The sequence below is a fragment of the Melanotaenia boesemani genome, chromosome 17, assembly GCF_017639745.1.
Source record: "Melanotaenia boesemani isolate fMelBoe1 chromosome 17, fMelBoe1.pri, whole genome shotgun sequence".
Taxonomy (NCBI): Eukaryota; Metazoa; Chordata; class Actinopteri; order Atheriniformes; family Melanotaeniidae; genus Melanotaenia; species Melanotaenia boesemani.
This window is the reverse complement of record NC_055698.1, coordinates 1,433,149-1,456,275: the sequence shown is the minus strand read 5'-3', so window position 1 is coordinate 1,456,275 and position 23,127 is coordinate 1,433,149. Positions and strand designations below refer to the sequence as shown.

Below are 23,127 nucleotides of genomic sequence, written 5' to 3'. Positions count from 1 at the left end.
CCGCTTCTTCTCCACAGCAGCGTCCTAGCCCGCAGGTGGTAAACGCTTCAGAGCCACTGCTGGCTCGGTGGTTTGATGCCACAGTGACCTACGGTGAACACACAATGGCAGGTTATATAAAAGCAAACATTATTATGTACTTTATGGGTACTTTGCAGATGCTTATCTAAAGTGATATACAATCAGCTACGGCTTCGTCAGCGGTACCATTGAAACGGGCCGGTTCTCTAACCAGCGGTGTTTCTTAATCAGTTTTCAGATCAAGGACCATTTCGTTTACGCCAGAGACCCCGCAGTGCTTAATCTGGAGGTTCAACAATCATGAATAAACATACGGAACCTAAAGCATTAATCATTTTTAACACTTATAGTCCATCTACATCCGCGAAATCGGCTATAAAACTGCTAACATTTACGTTGCTAACTCTACTGCAGCCTCCAACAAATGATCAGATCCATAACTGTCATCAGGGATAGAAGAGATAAGAAGCATGCTGCAGTTTATATTAGAATTATGATCAAATATCTTCATACTTACAACAGTAGAAAACAGCCTCCACCTGCATTGGTACCGCTGAGTCGGTGGCTGCCAGCTCTGAAAAACAGGTTGAAAGTCCCTCCCCTTCCGCTACGTCAGCAAGATGGCGTCCATTTAGTGTGTGTAGTGTCCATCGTATCGCACTACATTTTTGGCCGAGTTTAGGGCAGCATCCGGGTACTTTCAGTGCACTGAGTTTTTACTGAAATTTCTGTGTCAGCGCACTAAGCACTTAAATGTAGTGTTCGAAGTATAGAAGTGTGCGGTTTGGGACACACCCCATAGAAACAACCGGCAAAAAACGTAGAAGAAGAAACATAGCAACAACCGGCAAAAAACGTAGAAGAAGAAACATAGCAACAACCGGCAAAAAACGTAGAAGAAGAAACATAGCAACAACCGGCAAAAGACTTAGAAGAAGAAACATAGCAACAACTGGAAAACACAACACACAGCATGGAAGAGCGACGACGAGGGAATGATGGAGGTCTTGGAACTATTGTTAACAGAAAAAGCCAGAAATGAAAAAAATAACAGACTGGAGGCGGCGTGAACACGCACTTTATTTACTTCCTTGTTCCCCAACCAGCTTGGTCTCTGATTGGCTACATTCCGTACCACGTCACCACCCACGCAGTCAGAATGCACGTGTCGTCGGCATTCCTAAGAGATCGGCTCTGAGATGTTGAACATGTTCAATATTCCTGATTGTCGGCTACGACCCATTTCAGAGCAGATTATTGGGACAAATCGGCTCGTAACCTCAGACCAAATGATTGGACGTGGAAATCTCACAATGATCGGCCGTTTGCTGTTCAAGGTCGGGAAGAGGCAAAATCGGGACAAAAACAGCCCAAAAGTCATTATGTGTTTACCAGGCTTTAAAAAAAAGAAGCAGTACGGACCATTCATTAGGCTGGATACAGGGATCATTATTCTTAAATTAGCCTCAACACTCATGGAAGTCGGAGGTATTGAGGTATTTCAGACAGCAAACATCTGATTTAGAGCAAAAACAACCAATTTTTGTTATTGTGGAAGAGTTTGGAAGAGTCGCTCAGTGAATGTCCAAATACAAACCAGTTTTTAAAGAAATTATTTTTACAAGGTACAGGAATGAAGAGGGTGTTTGGTTATAACTCGACGGTTAGTGTCTATTTATTAGTGTATTTTGGTGTTATCTTCAGTTATGTGTGTTTGTTATTATTATTATTATTATTATTATTATTAAGCTAGCCAATGACTTTGCACCAAATATCATGATAACATATGGAATATAACACTTTTTTTTAAGCTATCATGAGATTTGATGATTATAACACAACTTTGAAAAATCTTGATAGATCAGTTTTCTCAACACTAAAAGACTCAAAGAGCACAAACAAGAACTGGTTCTGATTTACTACCACTGTAAAATAGCTGGTAAATAAGTGAAAATGATATTATACTAATTAAAATAAAAAGGTAAGTTAATGGATAGGAAAGCCTGATGTGTGAATGGGCGGGCCTGGCCCACTGGGGCCCACTGGGGCCGTCCATAGGGCTGTCTGGATGGATGATGGATGGATAGTTGTTGACCAAAGACGTTTCTTTCACTCATACCAGAGAGTTTAATTATTTCTGAGTATAAGTTCACTCATTCCTCATTTTACATCTAGTTTGTGAGCAGATACTGATGTTTTTGTTTCCTGTCTCTGTGTTTCTTGGTTGACGTGCTGCTTTTTGTTGGTGAAGAGAGGGATGGGATGTGAGCAGAAAAGAAAAGACAGGAGAAGCTGTGCTTTAATAAATCCCAACAGTCTCATTGCTACAACACTGCAGTGGTCTGGTTGTGTCGCCATAACTCAGCCAGCAGCGCTGAATGGCTCAGAAAGCTTCCACAAGCCGCACGGTGGACAGGAGGTGGGAAATCCTAACAGCCTTCCGAATTCTTTTAGCATAAAAAAAAATGTCATATTCTCACATGTGCATTAAAAGGTCTATCATTGAGGAATGACTCACATTTGCACTAAATTATAAAATATTTAACACATCATTATTATTATTATTTACCAGATTTACCAGAAACATCATGATGAGAGAAATTTAGAGGCATTTGTGAAAATGATCTGCTTGGTGAAGAAGAACACTAGTTAATATCAGATAGTCCATCAGAAATAAATAATTAAATAATTGTATTTAGTGCTGGACAGCAATTACGTTTTTTTAAATCGCAATTAATCGCACGAAATGTTATGATTAATCGCAATTAATCGCATTGTTATGTGCAAGATGTCCTTTAGAAGAAGGCCTACGCAGTACGCAGTACATTTTTATTTACAAACGCTGAAGCAGGGGTCTGCAACGTCTGGAGCTCTCTGGACCTTCCACAATGGCTCTTAATACATGGCTAAAAAACGTGCTAACAAATGTTTTTAAATATAGATATAATAACAAATGCAAGTTTTTAGCAAATTAGTTTCTTTTTTATCATGAAATAACACTGCTTGTGTTTTTTCTTTTTCTTTTTTTTTTTTTTTTTTTTCTCCTGAGCCTTCGGTGGGGCGGAGATGGGACAAGGAAGCTTTGGCCGGAGTCTGGTCTGCTCCTGCACCCACAGCTGTTTTCCATCTGCCCTCATCAAGACTCCTTTATTAGGGCTGCAGGAGCAGCCAGACCTCACCAGACTGTCTCACAGTTTCTTCTGTAAATCAGGCTTCCACCAATGTTCTTTTGTCCTTCTAGTAATTTACCTTATCGCGCATTCTTTCCCACTCTACTACTACCATGCCACTCCAGGAATCCGTCAACTACATCTCACCTTCAGCACTTCCTCCACCAGTCATTCTTTCCTTCGACCCTCACCAACCTGCCTGCTCGCCCCACTACCTGCTCAGAAACACGGCAAATACCTCCCCCTCCATTCAGGAATTCCACCCAGATACAGTAAGCCACTCATTTGGCGATCTATCCATACTGGATGCTTTGCTTCACTGGAACAATCACTAGCTATTCCCCTCCCAGAGATCCGTATACCTGGACCCCTTGTTCTGACCTCCCTGCCACCTGTGAACCTTGATCTTCTCGCGTCTGCTATAGAGTCCTTTACCTCCAATATTCTGACTGCTGTTTTTCTGTTTTTCTTTTATTTTAAAAGCTCAAAATAGAAATAAAAATGTCGTTTTTCAAAAATGACAACAATTTTCCTATAGTAGATATTTATAAAAAATGATAGGTTGTCTTCTTTCAAAAGGTCTCGTAACATTTGCGTCTCTAAAGGAGTTACTTAACTCCTTAAAGGATTAACTTAAATCTGTGAAGCTGCTTCCTTCTAAACACAGAAGGAACAATATGTGATGAATATCAGCATCAGGTGAACAGACAGAAAGCAGGATGAGAATCTCACAGCTTCTAGATGGTGAGGAGAGAGAAATATTCACAATATGCACAATAACTTCCATCCATGCAGCTTCACTGCTTCATTATCCAGATTTCTGGATATAAATTCTCTAAACTTTCATTCTCAGCTTGACTGTTTAGCTTCACCTCTGCACCTGCAGCCTCCGCTACCGGGAGTTAAGGGTTAACATCTGGTTTCCGGGTGTAGCGTCAGGTCTGTAGATGTAACTATAAACATGTGTGGTATCCACAGAAAGTCCAGAATCTCAGCTACCAGCTCAGTAAAACCATTTCTATCACCACCAAACACAGTTAAGACAACAATAATTAAAAGACCAGAGGGGTATTGCACGAAACCAGAATAAAGAAATCCAGGATAATTAAACAAGCCCAGCTTGACCTAGCTTGCGCGGCCTATCCTGGCTTAATTGGTTGCACGTTTGCTGAGCCAGGATGAGAAGGTGCGGCTAGGTTAAGCCAGGTGAAGATAGTTGGGATAAGTGCGTGTGCACGGCATACTGAAGCAGACCTCGCGATCGCTCACAGAATCACCGATGGGGAAATGGATAAAAGTCGCGCGTCCTACGTCACGGCCGCTGAACAACAGCTCCTGACGGAGTTCTCTGACGAAGTTAAGGATATTATAAGGAAAAAAGGCAAAACCAATGCCATAAGTAAAGAACGCGAGAGAGCCTGGCAGACAATAGCCGACCGGTTCAATGCGTAAGTGGTCAAAAACTGTACAATTAATAAACAGTGCTCCACTGGAACTGTCATAATTAGGCTACAATTAAAGGATTACTTTTCAAATCCACTAACTGTTGTATACTTTAAGAGTGACAAGCAGGTGCATGTTACTCAGGAAATGTAGAGTATGATTAGGTGCAAACAATTATCCACAATGTGTCATTTAATCTATTTTCCTTATGTAACGTTTTTATCTATTTTATCTTTCTGTCCTTCATAAAGGACAAACCTGTCTGGCCATAAAAGGACCTGCAGCAAGAAAAAATTAAATATAAGAACATTTTGCAGGCTGGTAAGTGACTCCAAAGTAGAAACTGTCCGCTTCATACAAGGTACACAAAGTACTGCAATTCTACTGCACATGACATTTCCTTTACAGACTTCACAAACTGTCAGAACGCTTTATTCAGGGCACCTGGAGAGAGAGAGAGAGCTGGCAGATGTTAAAAGCTGACTCAAAAAGAGCAAGCTCCAAGAAATGGAGCTGGATCTTGAGATTAAACGCCGGACACTCAGAAAACTGGACCTGGAAATCCAGTAACCGAAAATCTGTATCTCTCAATGACACAGTCATCTCCAAAGGCCAGGGGATGTGAGCTGTCCCTGAAGACTCGTTCACGTCTGAATGCTCTTCTGAGGATTCGGGCTTCCTCGTCCAGCACATCCTCCGAAAAAAGGGCAAGCCATTATGAAGAGGGAACAGGTGAAGGGGAGTTGGACCTGAATATTCTACATTGCCCTCGTCACGGATTTCTTTGAATACACCTTTGTAATCTCATCCGCTGTGTTTTGTAATCTCAATTAATGCAATAAAACACATATTTATAAAACCTCTGACAGCAATTTGACGAGCAGTCTTCATTAGCATAGCAATATAACACTTGGCCTGATGAAATCATGCACTTATGACCAAGTTGATATTGTGTGATGAAATCGTGATCCTGTATTTAAATAAAATGACTAAAAAAAAAAAAAAAAAAAAAACTTAAAAAAAAAAAATTTATATATATGCACTGCACTAGCACTAGACGACAGCACCTGGGTCTAACTGGACTCAAAAGCGGTCTGACTAACACTTAATTATGACGTCCCATCTTGTTTGAATTCATGCTTGTGTTGTTCTTACTCTCAAATGTAAGTCGCTTTGGATAAAAGCGTCTGCTAAATGACTGTAGAATAGAATAGAATAATAATACTACAACTCGAATCCATATAAAAAGGCTGTTGCGATTATGAACAGATTTGGATTAAATGTACAGTGACTGTATATGTAATATTTTAATACTGGATGATTAAAATGACACGCCATACTTAGGAAGACCATGGACATGCTGTAAAACACATTAATTCCTCACAGAATTGACGTTGGACATGCAGGTGACTCGCTAGGATTAATCTTAGCCTGAGCAGTAAGCCTGGTCTGGAGCAGGCTAGCTGCAGCGGATAAATCACCACAGTAACTTGGCCGGGATTAGTTTGAGCTGCTTTCATGCAACCGACTTAGGGCTAAATTCAGCCAGGATAACCAACATATCCCGGCTTAATCCCTTATCTTGGTTTCGTGCAATACCCCTCAGGTACACGAAGTCCAAAACTATATGTAAACATGCCACCATGTTCAACAACAGGAAGTAATCTCACTACACAAGTACATACTTCAAAATAATCCAATTTTGTCATTTAAAGTCATACTTCCTCTAAAACAGGTTTACACTTTGTACTTTTATCAAAGAAGTAAACAGTATGATAATATTTATCTGATTTAGATGACGGCATTTCATAGCTGCTCTCGATGTCCACATAGAAAAGCGAAGGCCAAGATGGCGTCGTTGTGAGAAGGTGTATTTCTCTGAGCTCTTTCCGAACTTCACTGAAGAGATGAAACAACCAAAATAAGCCCATAATACAGACAGTAAGCTAACATCATATACCCGGGTGATATATTCTTGAACTAACAGACGACGTCATCCGAGAGCAACGTACACGGGCAAAGCCAAACAAAAAGGAGGGAAAACTGTTTATGCTAACATGCTCGAATCAGGGGAAGCTATCCTACCTGCTCATGAAAACTGTGCTGCAGCCCAGTTACAGATTGACTCAGCAGATGTTGAAGATGATGCAGCTAGGCAGAATGACTCCAATCCAAATTCCCATTCCGGATCCTTTCCATTGGCTCTGATTGATGCTCCGGAGAAATCACAGAATAAAAAAATAAAGCGGGCGCTAGCAACAGACAATGAAGATGAGGAGATGAATCTGGAACTACAAGTCGGAGTTGTTTTCGCACACCATGTTGCCCCCAAAGAACCTGGAAAGATCAGGGGTCTCATTTATAACCGTTGCGTACGCACAAAATGGGGCCTGAAACTGGCGTACGCCTCTTTTCACGCAAAGGTTGTGATTTATAAAAAACAAACTTGACGTGAAAATGTGCGGTCTTTCACGGCAGCTCTGACCCATGCGTACGCTGGTTTTGGAGGCTGGGGGAATTGGCGACACAGATGGAGAGGTGGGGAATTAACAACACACTGCATCCAGAGTCCTCTTGTGGCAGCGTGGGGTCCTGTCACCATGTCTCCAATTAATTTTGCGCTCTGGCTGTATGACCGCAGATGTGATTTCGGCTCACTGGTCAGCGTGCATGACTTCAACCCGGCAAGAGTTCATAACCCGTCTCCGCTGTCTATGCGTCCTGCTACACTCTTCCACATCTAATTTCCCTAAATATCAAATATTAATAGATAGAGAATAGATATACTTTAAAGTATAAGAAGGATTCATAACAGCAGTGTTATATGCTGCACAGGTGAGCTATAACCACACAGCCTAAGGACCTTCCAAATAAATAGAAAGCTAAGAAAAATAAATCTCCTATCAACATATAATCAATTTGCCCACCAATGCATTCTCCTCCCCAGTGATCACCAAGGTGATATATTCACCAATGTTAACACTGATTATGACAAGGTGTGAGGCAATCAGGCTGATTGTAACTATTTAAATTTGGTGATGACAGGTGCTTAATGTTGCGAGATGGATGCTTTGGCACTGTTGGAAGACATTGCAAACCGGAGAATCAGGAGAGAACGTGTTTTCCGAGATCACCAGGATGTCTTGGCCCATGATGATGACTGGTTAATGAGCCGATTCAGGCTCCCGAGAGCATTGCTCTTGGATCTCTGTGCTGAACTGGGTCCAGTGTTAGAAAGAGCGACCCGCCGGAACCATGCCATCCCTGTTCAATTGCAGGTTGTAACAACTCTGGGGTTCCTGGCAACCGGCTCCTACCAGCGTGAATTAGCTGACAGGTATGTTACCGCATCTAATGTAGGCTTTACCTGAACCCAAAACAAAATAATTGTATGGAATTATCCACAGGTCTGGGATATCGCAGCCAGCACTGAGCGCAATAATGCCTGCCGTCCTGGATGGTATTGGTAATATGACCAGCCAATACATCCAATTTCCCTATATTGCAGGAGAACAGGCCGACATTAAAAGGCAATTTGCAGCAATGTCCGGTTTTCCTAATGTAATCGGCGCAATTGACTGCACTCATATTGCTATAAGGGCCCCATATGTCGATGAATTCATGTATGTCAATAGGAAGCATGTGCATACTATCAGTGTTCAAGTCATATGTCAATCCAACATGATGTTGACAAATGAAGTTGCACGATGGCCTGGCTCTACACATGACTCTTACATCCTAGCGCAAAGCAGTGTAGAGAAGAGACTGCAGGCAGGCGCTGTACGTGATGGCTGGCTTCTTGGTAAGACAATAACTTTATATTGACAACCAGCTTAGCCAGATGCAGACCACTGATGCACTGTTTCATTGAAATGCAGGGGACAGTGGCTACCCCCTCCGGCGCTGGCTCCTGACCCCCTTCCCAAACCCCCAGAGCGCAGAGGAGACCCTGTTCAATACCGCTCACTCCCGTGCGAGCTCAACTGTAGAGCGCGCCATCGGCCTTTTAAAATGCCGGTGGCGGTGTCTGGATGCGTCAGGGGGTAGATTATTGTACCATCCCCAAAAGGTGTGCAGGATCATGAGGGCGTGTGGCGTGCTGCACAACCTGGCACTGAGGCACGGCATCCAACTACCTCCTGGCCTCCCCCCTCCTCGGAATGCCGACCCTCACCCACAGCCCCCTCCCAGACACAGGGAGTTCCAACACGGGGCACGGCTCCGTGAGGAGGTCATGCAGCGATTAAGCAGACAATAAGGTTCACTTTTTCACAAGCTCTTTTAATGTGTTTGAAATGTCGAACATAATGTCACACAAATTATGCAGTGTTGTTCTGATTTCCTTCAGTTCATTGATGGTTTCTTTTTGATTTTGCAGAACCGCATCTGTCAGCACCCGTCCTCCAGACACGCTGCACACTTGGGGCGCTGGTGCTGGGGACAGCTGGATCAGTGATGTCCACCGCCGCCTCACCCGGGCTCTCCTGACTTGGTCCCACCTCGCCACTTGCGGACTCAAGAGGACCTGAAAACACGAGCCCACTGAGCTTGTTATTGTACACATTTAATAAAATATACCATTGCTTTACCTGGCTCATCTGTGGCCGTGGCGAAATCGGTGTCTCCCTCCTTCTCTGATATAATGCCAGATACGCTCGTCTCCCCCATTATGAAGGCCATTCTCCTTTCAAAGGATGTTAGTTCAGGTGCACCCTTCCCACCTCCTGTGGCCGACACGCTGTGGCGATGGCTTGTTAGTCGCTTCTTTGCTTCCACCTTCAAATCTGACCACTTCTTTTTAATCTCCGCCATGGTCCGCTCTGTCCCGCTCACAGAGTTAACTGAGGTAACTATGTGTTGCCACTCACGACACTTACTCTTATTTGTCACGCCACTACTGTGGCTACCAAACAAAATAATTTTTCGACTCTCCACCTCACTCACTAATGCATCGATTTCTGCCTCTGTGAAGTTGCGTTTTTTGGTTTGCTTCCCTGCGGTTGCCATTGTTCATGGATCACAACATGGATCAGCTGGCTCATTTTAATACACGCTGAGCTACTTTGCATTGACCATTTATGGTGGAAAGTGGGTGTGTAGTGGGCGGAACATGAGCCAAATTCACCTGCGCAAACTTCAAGGACGAGTGTGATTTATAAAGGGGAAATTGCTTGCACCTGTGCGTACGCACGGTTTTATAATTCAGAATATTTTATGGCGTACGCCAACTTCCGGTTTTGGGCGTAAGTACACTTTTAGTAAGAATCCTACGCACAGTTTTATAAATGAGACCCCAGAGCTGTCATCATCTTCTTCTCAGAGCGATGCATTCGCAATGCTGTGAGGCTTTCTGCAAGAAAATCCAAGTTCCTGCATGAGAATAACCTGCGCATCACCGAGCCATTATCTCCAGAAGACAGAGCAATCAGACAGAACCTCTGATCAAGGAAGCTAGAGAGGAGGGCAAAAAAGCCACCTTCAGAAGCTCCTCTGCCCTGATCTGATGTAAAATGAGAATGGCATTATTCATGGTCATCTCATATTAGCACTTTTTATATGATCACATCTGACCCACACTCATATTTCAAAAAAAAATTAAAAAAAAAATGTTTGAGCTCACTGACTCTATAGCCAAATATAAATTTCATTTGGAGACATGCTAAGGGCAAGATGGCGTCACCCAGCTCAGACGTGTCACTTGGTCTCAGCACATCATGCAAAGTAAATGCTACAAATAACAGTACCAATGATACAGAACTTCTTAAAAAAGCTGCTGGTATTATTACTGACCTTGAGGAGGACAATCGGCGTCTCAAAGCTGAGCTGAAGAAAAAAGAAGTACTCCTCCACAAACTTATGGACGTGGCTTGTGGACAATCCAAGCGTCTTGCCTCACTCAGCGTTGCTCTTCAGGACACTGCTCCGTGGGATCCATCCACCTGCCCACGGCCCTCTTTCTGTTCAACTCCCAGGCCAGGGTTGATATCAGATGAAGAGGTATTTGTCCGCGGGCCAATGAGGATATCAGAAAATACGTCCCGATCGCCGCCCCTGAGCCTGTCGAACAGATACGCGGCCCTGGCTATCGACTCCCCGGCGCCCCTTCGTACTAGCAGAACGGCACAGGTCCCTCCAGACCTGGAGTCCTCTCTTGACTTCCCTGCACTCCGGAGGAGTACCCCAGATTGTGCTGCTTTGCTGTGTGATGGTCCGGCTGATGCTGCTCCCGTTCTGGTGGAGCCCGAGACTCGTCCATCTTCTGACCCAGTGTCCGAACACACCCGACACCACCGGATCCCTCAGCGTTCCACAGCCCGGCCTATGACTTCGGCCTCCCGCCGCCGCAGGCTCCTCAAAGAGGCTGTGCTCCGGCGCTCCGGGGGTGTTTTTCCTTCTTCCACACCACCTCTGGCAACGCAATGCGCGGGGCTCGAGTCTGTTGTCCCACAGCCTGTCTCCGACATGAGAAAATACAATCCAGTTGAAATCTCTTCACAACGCCAGGACATCCTACATTCATCCCCACCAAGGCCACTCTTCTCTCCTACTACGGTGATAGTTGGAGATTCAATCATAAAACACATCCGATTTTTCAATGCAGTTACACACTGTTTTCCTGGTGCTTCAGTCTCCGATATTTTAAGTAAACTCCCGGTCATCTTGCAGTCAGCTCCTGTCACAGTCCACAGGCTCATAATTCACGTGGGGACTAATGATACAGCACACGAGCATTCGGAAATCACTAAAAAACACTTCATTGAGCTTCTCACTTTCCTCGACTCTGTAAGACTGAGTGTCTTCATTTCAGGCCCCATTCCCACGTTGTCCCGCGGCGCAGGCCGGTTTAGCAGAATACTTGGACTTAATACTTGGCTCCACTCAATCTTCAGTTCCCATAATGTTAGTTTTATTGACAATTTTAATTTATTTTGGAACCGTGCCTCACTGTTTTGTGGAGATGGCCTTCATCCGAACAGGTCGGGTTGCCGCATACTTGCGGCTAATATGCAACACGCGGTGCAAACTTGCACACGTGCATGACTGTTTACATTTACATCAAACACCCCCACTGTGACCTCTGCCTCTTCTTCTCCGATGACTGCACATTCCACCGCCGCTGAGGTCGCCTCCTGCTGGCCACTGCAGGTACTTCCCATTGGAACAGTTGTACGGGAGAGAATCCATGGTGCCATTGGGTCAAAATCAAAATCATTTGTTCCTTTTTGCCTTAGAAAAAACCTAATTCAGGTTAAAATTACTACTCCTTTTCTTACCCCACGCACAACTAATTTTTGTCTTCTTAATGTGAGGTCCCTAACAAACAAGTCCTTTCTCTGCCAAGAGTTCATCATGTCAAATAATATTGATTTTTTATTTATTACTGAGTCGTGGCTTACACCTGGCTGTACTATTCCCTTAACTGAAGCCTGTCCACCTGAGCACTCTAGCTTTAATCACCCAAGATTGTCTGGTTGTGGAGGTGGAATTGCGGTGATCTATAAATCTGATTACAAATGCTCCGCCCTCCCTAATGATATGTTTTCTTCATTTGAATCCCTGGTCTTTCTTCTCTGTGGCCCATCACCAGCATTCTGTGCAGTTATCTATAGGCCACCTAAAGCCACCAATGAATTCATTGAAGAATTCTCAGATTTTCTTGTGTGCACTATTGCCAAATATGATAGGGTGATCATTGTTGGTGATTTTAACATACATGTGTGTTGTCCCAGTTCTTCAAGTTTTACCACTGATTTTATTAGTCTTATAGATTCTTTTAACTTAGTCCAACATGTAAAAAATCCAACCCATAACAGAGGACATACTCTTGACCTTGTCCTCTCCCTCGGAGTTGACATTGATAATGTAAACCTCTGGGATTTCTGTGTTTCTGACCATAAGGGTGTCTCATTCAAAACTAATTTGCATTCTACCATACAAAAACTTACATCAAGCAGCCGTACTCGCAGTTTCAAACCCAACTCAACAAACAGTTTTAGCACCATGTTTCTGGCTGCACCGATTAGCAATTTGCAAACAAATGTGTCATCAGTAATTGAACTCCTGGACAATTTCAATAATACATGCCAGGAAATTCTAGATATTATTGCCCCGTATAAAACAAAACCTATCAAAAGGAATTTCCTACCCTGGCTTAATCATCATATGAGGCAGTTAAAACAGCAATGCAGAAAAGCAGAACGCAAATGGAAAAAAGATAAACTTGTGGTATCTTTAGAAAACCTTAGACACCATATGCTTGCCTACCAATTGGCAGTGGAAGAAGCACGTAAATTGTATTTCTCAGAGTTAATCTCAAACAGCAACAACTCTAGAATATTATTTAAAACAATAAACTTAGTTACTTGCCCTCCTACCCCTCCTATCGATGCTTCTGCTACAAAATGTGAGCAGTTTCTCATTCATTTTGTTAATAAAATTGCCAACATTAGGAATAACATTCCACCTGCCCCTGGCAACTTTGATATCCCGAACCAAACTGGGTCCTCACTGACACATTTTAAACAAATTTCTTTATCCAATTTAAAGGATCTTATTCAGCATGCAAATCCTACTACCTGCAAATTAGACATTCTGCCCACTAGATTTTTAAGGGACATCTTCGACACCGTGGGTCCCCACATCCTCTCTATTATTAACAGTTCATTGTCATCTGGTTGTGTCCCCCCTGGTCTAAAGAGTGCTGTAGTTCGACCGATTCTAAAAAAAACCCTCACTTAATCCTCTGGACCTGCACAATTTCAGACCTATATCAAATCTGCCTTTTTTAGCCAAACTTTTAGAAAAGACTGTTGCCACCCAGCTGACCGAGCACATGAAAAATAACAACATGTTTGAAAAGTTTCAATCCGGCTTTCGCTCACATCACAGTCCCGAAACTGCCCTTATAAAAGTCACCAATGACCTGCTCTTAGCCGCTGATACTGGTCTATGTTCAATTTTAATTTTACTTGATTTAAGTTCAGCATTCGATACAGTTGACCACGCCACTCTGTTAAAGCGTCTCAGAAATTTTATTGGCATTACTGACTCTGCATTATCTTGGTTTTCCTCTTACCTTTCATCCCGGTCATTCTCTGTAGTACTTGGAGAGTTTTCATCTTCCTCTGCCCCCCTATCATACGGTGTTCCACAAGGTTCCATCCTTGGACCTATTTTATTTTCCATTTACATGCTTCCCATAGGTCAAATCATTCAAAACCACAATATAAATTTCCACCTATATGCAGACGACACACAACTATACGTCCCACTGGCTATGAACGACCCTGAATCATTCACTCCCATTTTTAACTGTCTTTCCGACATAAAGGTCTGGATGTCCCAAAATTTTTTAGAACTCAATGAATCAAAAACAGAAATAATTCTATTCGGTCCACCTCAAGTCACTCAAAATCTCTCTTCTCTTGATAGTTTATCCAATCTGGTAAAACCATCTGCCCGTAACCTGGGGGTTATTTTAGATTCACAACTTGATTTTAGCCCTCAGATTACAAAGGTTGTCCAATCTTGTTTTTATCAGATTCGTAACATAGCCAAGATCAAACATTTTATTTCCCAGTCTGACCTGGAAAAGGTGATACACGCACTAATTTCCTCCCGGTTGGACTATTGTAATGCACTATACGCAGGTTTAGGTCTGAAGTTGCTCAGTCGTCTCCAGCTGGTCCAAAACTCTGCAGCAAGACTTTTAACAGGCACTAAAAAACATGAACACATCACCCCTATCTTAGCTTCCCTACATTGGTTACCGGTCAATTTTAGAATTGATTTTAAAATCTTATTAATTACTTTTAAAGCCCTCCATGGTGTAGCCCCCACCTATATTTGTGACATGCTCTCCCCCTATGTCCCGGGTCGGTGCCTGCGCTCCTCAGGTCAGAGCCTCCTGACTGTGCCCCCCTCCCGTCTCCTCACTAGAGGAGACCGGGCCTTCTCAGTCAGAGCTCCTAAATTGTGGAACTCTCTGCCTGAGGAGCTCAGGGTAGCCAACACTGTAAGCACTTTTAAAGCTAAATTAAAAACTTACTTTTATAGAATGGCTTTCTTATTGTGAATTTGTTTTTATTAATTTTATTGTCTCTTTTGAATTCATGTTTTATTGTTTTACCTTTGTGTATGTGTTCTTAAATGCTGTGAAGCACTTTGTAACTTTGTTTCGAAAAGTGCTATACAAATAAAGTTATTATTATTATTATTATTATTATTATTTAATGGTATGCCAAGTTTTATCCTGGTTAAAGGAGGTATTCGTGACACTGTGAAGAGGAAAGCTTTTGTTACTGTAAACAAAAAGAAGTTGACGTTATACTGCTACAAGAAATGCATTTAAATGAAGTAGATGCCAAATTGTGGATAAATCAATGAAGTAACTCAGTATATTTCAGTCATGGGAGTAACCATTCAGCAGGGGTGGCTACTCAATTACATACGTTTAAAGGAGAAGTGCTGGAAGTTTGTAGATCAGAAGAAGGTAAACGGTTGATTATGGTTATAAAACAAGACAATGGTATATTTATTTTAGGTAATATATATGGTAATTCTCATACTAGTAACAAAACACTTGTTGAGTTTAATGAATGTCTAGATTTGAACCTTGATAGATTTCCACCCAGAGTAACCCAAGAGACTGACAAATAACTTAATTTTATCTTTATTGGTAGACACTGGGAGTTTTTTTCATCCAAATTTAACAGATTTTACTTGGTCTAACAGTAATGCAACTTTAAAACCTAGAATTGATTTGTTTTTATTGTCATTTTCAACTCTGCAATTTGTTCATGATTTCTCTCACTCAGTAGCTCCGCTTACTGATGACAAACACATATTTATTAAACTTAGTGGACAACAAACTAACTCCTCATTAAGGGCATGTTGGAAATTAAACAAATATTTATTGAAAGACCGTGAATTTAATATAAATATTAAAAAGCATGTTGATGAAATATTTGATGATTCATACTTGTAATTCTGTGGAAAAGAGAAAGCTTTGCAGTCAGTGAAGAAAGGAAAAGCTTCAGGCTTAGATAGACTTTCAGTCGAATTCTGCTTGCATTTCTGGGATTACATTAAAATCCCCGTTTTGGTCTGTACAAGCAATGTCAAGGCCAAAAAGAAATGACATCAACAATAAAACAGGGTATTACATCTCTTATCCCTAAACCTGAAAAAGATGTGTAGTTAGTTGATAACTGGCATCTCATATCTCTTTTGAAAATTGACTACAAAGTTTTAGCTCTAGTTTTTGCAAACAGGTTAAAATCAGGCTTTGATTATCTCAGAAACACAATCAGACTTTCTTAAGAACCAACATATAACTAACATTATACCATGGTCTGGGTGAATACTCGATTCTGATTGGATGGAGGGTGTCCATTAAAAATTAATAATGGACACCTATAAAAGAAGTTCCAGTCAAACAGGCTTATTGCTGTAAGTTATTGCGCTGACTAAACGGTAATTGGTAACCATGGCAACAAAAACTGCAGACGCGCCAGATCATGTCTGTGACGGCGCATCGCTGTGAAAGCAGGTGAAGGCTTATTGGGCTCCGTCAGTCCAGGAGAGACGAGAATGGAGCAACATCTTGTCGTCCTGCAACGTCCCAACCAGCAATGGTCAGAGTCCACAAACGTTAAACCAGCAACGGTCAGAGTCCACAAACGTTAAACCAGCAATGGTCAGAGTCCACAAACGTTAAACCAGCAGCGGTCAGAGTCCACAAACGTTAAACCAGCAGCGGTCAGAGTCCACAAACGTTAAACCAGCAACGGTCAGAGTCCACAAACGTTAAACCAGCAAGGGTCAGAGTCCACAAACGTTAAACAAGCAGCGGTCAGAGTCCACAGACGTTAAACCAGCAGCGGTCAGAGTCCACAAACGTTAAACCAGCAACGGTCAGAGTCCACAAACGTTAAACCAGCAAGGGTCAGAGTCCACAAACGTTAAACAAGCAGCGGTCAGAGTCCACAGACGTTAAACCAGCAGCGGTCAGAGTCCACATACGTTAAACCAGCAGCGGTCAGAGTCCACAAACGTTAAACCAGCAGCGGTCAGAGTCCACAAACGTTAAACCAGCAGCGGTCAGAGTCCACAAACATTAAACCAGCAACGGTCAGAGTCCACAAACGTTAAACCAGCAGCGGTCAGAGTCCACAAACGTTAAACCAGCACCGGTCAGGGTCCACAAACGTTAAACCAGCAACGGTCAGGGTCCACAAACGTTAAATCTCCGTTCTTCAAACACCACTATGGACATGCCAGTATCTTTATGAAATGTCACGATCAACGGCAATGTTACATTTAATTTTAAATATGTCGTCGCCTGTCTTTCTGTCTTGATTACCTTACTTACATACTTGATACAGAGTGAATGGTGGATAATATTACAAAAATGATTTAGGATAGATACACCTTTAATGATCAGAGTGAATGGTGGATACTATTTCTTGCAATAAAAACGATGTAGGAAACTATTTGTGGACTTTGACTGAAACAAAATGTGGCATCATCCTCTGGACACACACAAGCTGTTAGAGCTGCACCCGCCCTCTGAAAAGTGTGTGTCTCGTAACATAACTGCGGCTGACTGAACTGCAGGTTCTGTGTCAGAGCCGGTTACCTTGGCAACGCGTCACAACAAAATAGCCCACTCAAACGCTTCTTGTGAAAAACTTAGGATTTAACGGTAGAAACAACATTAACGCATGCATTAATAATTTATTTAAATTTTTTTCTTTCGTAAGTGACCACAGTGTAAGCAGGATGATGCCCTTCGAGGTGTCCATTATTGTCGGACAGTTCCCGCCTCCGCGTCGTCCATTAATTTATGATAATGGACACCTTGTCAGGCTTTATCCCTTACATATTCTATTAATACTTGACCTTCTGGATTATTCTGATTTTGTGCATGTGAACATCCATTCCTTCTACAAACTCTTAAATTATTTGGTTTTGGTGCCTCTTTTATTAAGACAATTGAGATGCTTTATAAAGGAATTAATTATTTATAATACATCTCAAAGATTTATAGGGTTAGGCAGGGTTGTCTCTCCTTTTTATTTTTGCTTGCCACAGAATTATTAGCTCTACACGTCTTAAATAAACCTGAGCTTAAAGGAATTTCTATCTTTGAAAGGAAAATTAAGATAGCTGAAGGCTCAAAGACAGACTCAAAGTGTTTAAATTATTTCAACTGCTTCTGGCCTTTCACTAAATATTTCCAAATGTGAACTTTTACCATTGTTTGGATGTAATGTAAGCCATTTAGGAAACATCCCAATCAACGATTCAGTTAAGTATTTAGGTATCCACATCTCAAAAAATGCTTCAACCAGACATAATCTCAACTTCTTTGGTAAGATAATTAAATCTGAAATAATCTTCAACTCCTGGCTTCAGGGAGACCTGAGTGTGTTTAGAACACTCCTCTCTAAAGCAGATGGACTTTCCCGTTTTGTATATCCCTCTCTGTCCTTATTTATTAATTACAAAATGACAATGACAAAATTATTAAAGTCATAAAGAAACTATTTCTAGAATTTATTTGAAAAAATAAACCTTACAAACTAAAAAAAAAGATGTACTCTCAGCCAGTAAAAATCTAGGTGGACTAGGTTTTCTGAATTTTGCAGATGTTGTAAATACTTTTTACTTTTTAAGTTACCTGGGGTAAAAAAATATCTTACAAACCATAATTCTTTATGGTTTTCCATCCCAAAATAAAATGTTTAACATGATTGTAGGCCTTTCCTACATTTTAAAGTGCAATTATTCTCCTTCTAAACCATCAGTAACTCTTTCTAAATTTTCTAAGTAGTTTCTTGCCTGCAAAAGTTGGGCGGCATGGCTCAGTGGGTAGAGATGTCGTGCTGTAGCCCAAGGGTTGCCGGTTCGATCCCAGCCCATCGAGCTCATGTCGAGGTGCAAGACACCAAACCCCTACTTGCTTCTGATGGGTCGTGGTTGAGCGCCTTGCATGGCAGCTTCCACCATCAGTGTGTGAATGCATGAATGTGATGTACATGTAAAGCACTACATTAGCCTACATTAGCCTACATTACTTGTCAGTAGTATTGCTATAACAGATAGAAACTCTAACAACAAACATATTCGCCAGACATTTCAGATAAAAAGAAGAATCACTCCACATTTCTGGAGATCTCACATTCAAGATGTCATCTGGGAGAAAGCCTGGCTTCTGCCTGGTAAATACTGCATCCCCAACAAAACAAAAGAAATTTATTTTAGGATCCTTCACAATATTTACCCCGTTAATGCTGTGATCTCTAAATAGATGAATACAGATAAGAAATGCTCCTTTTGTGAGGCAAAGGAAGAATCTCTAACACATTTATTTTTTTAATGTGAGAGATTATAAGTTTTCCTGACTCTTCCCAAATATCATCTATTTGATCACCTGAATCTAGTTTACTCCTTTAAACTAATATAAATAATTTTTTACTATGAAAACCCTGTTAATCAACCTCTTGACCATGTGGTTAACTTTTTCATATTACATGCAAAGTTCTGAATGAAATGTTTCATTAGTTTAACGTTTAAATTGGAAACACGATTGTTATGGTATTTCAGTGCATGTAGATGTGTCACATCAGATTATTACAAGTAACTGATTACTCCCAGATAACAGATGTTAATTGCCTCATTAATGGACTCAGAGTTTTAAAAAAAATTGTTATCTGAGAATGTCTTTAATATTCAGGGAAAATAAGTGTTGTCACAATTAGCGGTAAATAAATCAACATCAAATCAAACTGGAATAAAATTAGAGCAAATCGAGATGGGCTGCTGTGATTCGAATCGATTCAGAAAATTAATGATGATACCCAAAAAATATTAAAAATAAACCACCGGGATTAAAAATCTGGGAGTAGTCATGGACTCCTGCTCGAGTCCTCACTAAGACCAAGAAAGCAGGAACTAGAACTCCAGTCCTCACTAAGACCAAAGAAAGTAGATCCCAGAACTCCGGTCCTCATTAAGACCAGGAAAGTAGATCCTAGCACTCCAGTCGTCACTAAGACCAAGAAAGTAGATCCTAGAACTCCAGTCCTCACTAAGACCAGAAAAGTATATACTAGAACTCCAGTCCTCACTAAGACCAAAGAAAGTAGATCCCAGAACTCCGGTCCTCATTAAGACCAGGAAAGTAGATCCTAGCACTCCAGTCGTCACTAAGACCAAGAAAGTAGATCCTAGAACTCCAGTCCTCACTAAGACCAAAGAAAGTAGATCCCAGAACTCTGGTGCTTATTAAGACCAGGAAAGTAGATCCTAGAACTCCAGTCGTCAGTAAGACCAAGAAAGGAGATCCTAGAACTCCAGTCCTCACTAAGACCAGAAAAGTAGATCCTATGACTCCAGTCCTCACTAAGACCAGGAACGTAGGATCCAGAACTCCAGTCCTCACTAAGACCAAAGAAAGTAGATCCTGGAACTCCGGCCCTCAATAAGACCAGGAAAGTAGATCCTAAAACTCCAGTCCTCACTAAGACCAGGAAAGTAGATCCTGGAACTCCAGTCCTCACTAAGACCAGGAAAGTAGATCCTAGAACTCCAGTCCTCACTAAGACCAGGAAAGTAGATCCTAGAACTCTGATCCTCACTAAAACCAGGAAAGTACTGTAAATCCTAGAACTCCGGTCCTCACTAAAACCAGGAAAGTAGATCCTAGAACTCCAGTCCTCACTAAGACCAGGAAAGTAGATCCTAGAACTCCAGTCCTCAATAATACCAGGAAAGTAGATCCTAGAACTCCAGTCCTCACTAAAACCAGGAAAGTAGATCCTAGAACTCCGGTCCTCACTAAGACCATGAAAGTAGATCCTAGAACTCCGGTCCTCACCAAAACCAGGAAAGTACTGTAGATCCTAGAACTCCGGTCCTCACTAAGACCAGGAAAGTAGGTTCTAGAACTCCAGTCCTCACTAAGACCAGAAAAGTAGATCCTATGACTCCAGTCCTCACTAAGACCAGGAACGTAGGATCCAGAACTCCAGTCCTCACTAAGACCAAAGAAAGTAGATCCTGGAACTCCGGCCCTCAATAAGACCAGGAAAGTAGATCCTAAAACTCCAGTCCTCACTAAGACCAGGAAAGTAGATCCTGGAACTCCAGTCCTCACTAAGACCAGGAAAGTAGATCCTAGAACTCCAGTCCTCACTAAGACCAGGAAAGTAGATCCTAGAACTCTGATCCTCACTAAAACCAGGAAAGTACTGTAAATCCTAGAACTCCGGTCCTCACTAAAACCAGGAAAGTAGATCCTAGAACTCCAGTCCTCACTAAGACCAGGAAAGTAGATCTTAGAACTCCAGTCCTCAATAATACCAGGAAAGTAGATCCTAGAACTCCAGTCCTCACTAAAACCAGGAAAGTAGATCCTAGAACTCCGGTCCTCACTAAGACCATGAAAGTAGATCCTAGAACTCCGGTCCTCACCAAAACCAGGAAAGTACTGTAGATCCTAGAACTCCGGTCCTCACTAAGACCAGGAAAGTAGGTTCTAGAACTCCAGTCCTCACTAAGACCAGGACAGTAGATCCTACAACTCCAGTCTTCACTAAGACCAGGAAAGTAGATCCTACAACTCCAGTCCTCACTAAGACCAGGAAAGTAGATCCTAGAACTCCAGTCCTCAGAACTTTTTACTGGCTTCCTGCTGTTAACTTACAAAGACCTGAATCCCAGGATCTTCTGGGTCATTATGAAGCAACCAGATCCCTTAGGTCATCATTGTCAGGTCTACTTTCAGTTCCCAGAGCCAGAACTAAACGTGGAGAGGCAGCATTCCGCTTCCGGAAAACTGCAGGTTTGAATCAAGGTTAAAAACTTTTCTATTTGCCGCCTTTTATGAAACGAACTGTTAATTCTTCACACTTTTATTTCTTGTATTTTATCTTATATGTTTTTTAGTTTAGTATCTTCTTCTGTCTTTAATGTATCTTTTAAGCTAACTTCTAATATACTTTTCAGTGTTTCTTCTGGACCCCACTGTAATGCTTTTTATTCATTCATGTATACCACTTAGTCCAGTTCAGGGTCGCAGGGAATCTGGAGCCTATCCCAGGAATTAGCAGGTGAGATGCATGTACACCTGGACATGTTGCCAGTCTTTTTATGTTTTATGTAATGCACTTGAATTGTCTCGTACATGAAATGTGCTGTACTAATGAAGTTGCCTTCCCTAAACACCAACATAGAGAGATGTACTTTGTCCAGTAGTCTCAAGCTCTCAGTTGTGAGTCTTTTCCCAGTGACCTGACCAGGTACTGATCTACAGGTACCTAAGATTAAGAATCTAATAAATAGAAATGATTATGCAAGATCCACTTTAAAAAGAAGACAACCTACTAACGATACTACAAATACCTGTTGGAAAGGTGAAATTTGGTAGTTGCTGGAGCTCACCAGAGATGTTGTGGGTGTCTTGTTTTTGCAGCTACTGAACAACTCTGATACAGTTCAGAGTTTAAGGTTCAGATGCTCTCACGTTTCCCATGTCTAAAGTTGTTGGTTTTAGTCATTATAAAACTCATAGTTTCAATCTGACACCGAACCCCAAATGAGTTCATGATGTACAGAAAACTCACATAAAACTCAAGATCTCCTCCTTCACAGTGGACGTCCAGGACTAAAAAGCACAGCGACAACTTCCCCTTCACTTTACGACATCTGATGTCTCCGTTTAGTCTGGTACCATCAGCCGAGTTAAACACGAAGAGTGATCCTGATATTCCTACTCTCTCTGAGCATTTTATTTTCTAATAGTCTCACATTCCCCGTCGTGACTGAAGAAAGATACGCTTAAAGCTTCATCTGCCGTTTCCTCTTTAACTTGTTCTTTTTCTGAACATTAATTGGGTCTTGGAAAGCTCGATCAGCTGCTCCCGTTAGAAGGGAAAGAATAAAAATAATAACTCACCCGTTGGCACAGAAACTTCTGCTAACAGATGTTATAGTGTCAGAAACACGAGGAGAAATCAGTCCAGCAGCACGGCTTCAAAAACAGCATTAAGAGAAGTCAGAAAACAGCTGCTGCAGCCTGAATGAGACGCCTGCACCTGAGAGACTGTTTCCCCCGTCTTTACACTCCGCACCTTCCCACAAGGATCTACAGAACCCAGAACCACCACCTGATACAAGAACCACGACCTGATACCAGAACCACAACCTGCTACAAGACCCACAACCTGATACCGGAACCACAACCTGATTCCAGAACCACGACCTGATACCAGAACCAGAGCCTGATACCAGAACCACGACCTGATACCGGAACCAGAGCCTGATACAAGAACCACAACCTGATACCAGAACCACGACCTGATACCAGAACCAGGGCCTGATACAAGTACCACAACCTGATACCAGAACCAGAGCCTGATACCAAAACCACAACCTGATACCAGAACCAGAGCCTGATACAAGACCCACAACCTGATACAAGAACCAC

The 23,127-nt window shown here is 42.0% G+C and overlaps 1 protein-coding gene across 1 annotated transcript in view; it reads right to left on the bottom strand.

Annotated features, from left to right (window-relative positions):
• The window catches only part of nxph1 (neurexophilin 1), a 97,785-nt gene extending 75,119 nt beyond the window's left edge, over positions 1–22,666 (bottom strand). Inside the window, exon 1 of the mRNA XM_041967017.1 lies at positions 22,597–22,666. The gene's annotated coding sequence lies outside the window, so the exon portion shown is untranslated. The remainder of the gene's footprint in view (positions 1–22,596) is intronic.
• Positions 22,667–23,127: the final 461 nt, after the last annotated feature.